The sequence below is a fragment of the Cannabis sativa genome, chromosome 1, assembly GCF_029168945.1.
Source record: "Cannabis sativa cultivar Pink pepper isolate KNU-18-1 chromosome 1, ASM2916894v1, whole genome shotgun sequence".
In the NCBI taxonomy this organism is placed as follows: Eukaryota; Viridiplantae; Streptophyta; class Magnoliopsida; order Rosales; family Cannabaceae; genus Cannabis; species Cannabis sativa.
Genome location: NC_083601.1, coordinates 6,884,115 through 6,885,236, shown reverse-complemented (window position 1 = coordinate 6,885,236; position 1,122 = coordinate 6,884,115). Strand labels below are relative to the sequence as shown.

General features: G+C 42.8%; 1 non-coding gene across 1 annotated transcript; it reads left to right on the top strand.

Annotated features, from left to right (window-relative positions):
* Positions 1–520: 520 nt before the first annotated feature.
* Positions 521–627, top strand: LOC133033742 (small nucleolar RNA R71). Its single transcript, XR_009685810.1, has one exon. It is a non-coding gene; the product is annotated as a small nucleolar RNA R71 (small nucleolar RNA).
* Positions 628–1,122: the final 495 nt, after the last annotated feature.

Here is a 1,122-nt window from a genome sequence, read left to right as displayed (position 1 = left end):
CCAGGTGGAAAGTTGGATCTAGGGAGCATAGATGAATTGCTAGTACCAGCCCCTTGATTTCTGCATGCCAAGTTTGGGTGTTGCTTGTATGTTTGGTTGTAGGCATTTTGGCTTCCCATGTAAAACACAGATGCATGATTGAATGGGCAATTGTCAAAGGTATGAGCCTCACTACAAAAAATACAAGAATTAAACCTCCTCAAGTTGTCCAACAGGTGAGGAAACATTTTGTTGACCCATTTGTTGACCCATGCTCATATTTTTGATCATATTTGACATAGAAGCAACTTGGGCAGATAAAGTAGTAATGGAATCAACTTCAATAACACCGGCAACCTTCTTCCCCGAAGGTACTCTAGTAGTGGGCCACTGATAATTGTTGTTGGAAATTCTCTCAATAATATCATAGGCCTCATTATAGGACTTGGCAAGTAAAGCACCATTTGCCGAAGCATCAACCACCATTCGAGTATGAGCATTGAGACCGTTGTAAAATGTTTCCATTTGGATGCAATGAGGGATACCATGGTGAGGACATTTCCGCAACAACTCATTAAACCTCTCCCATGCCTCATACAAAGACTCATCTTCAAATTGTTGAAAGGAAGTTATTTCCTTCCGGAGCTTGGCATTCTTAGTGGGAGGAAAATACTTCATCAAAAACCGCTCCGCTAATTCTTGCCAAGTTGTAACCGACGCAGAAGGCAAGGAGTTCAACCAAGCTCGGGCTTGATCTCTCAAAGAATAGGGGAACAACTTTAACCTCAAGTCATCCTCCGTAACTCCAGGCAATTTGAAAGAATCACTCACCTCCATAAATAGACGAAGGTGAAGGTGAGGATCTTCGGTGGGTATGCCACTAAACTGTCCCAAAGTTTGAAGCATCTGGAACATAACTGGCTTCAACTCAAACTGTGGAGCTTGAATTTCTGGCCTCACAATGCCCGGATTGAGCTCATTGAAAAGAGGTGCTGTGTATTGTCGGATGATTTGATCTCTATCATCCGCCATAATCATTGCATTTTGACCATTATTAGGGGCCATTTCCCCTTGAGCTCGTCGTCCATTTCCTTGGTCATCCATCATTTCTATTTCCCCTTGATCCCTATGTTGAGCTCTTCT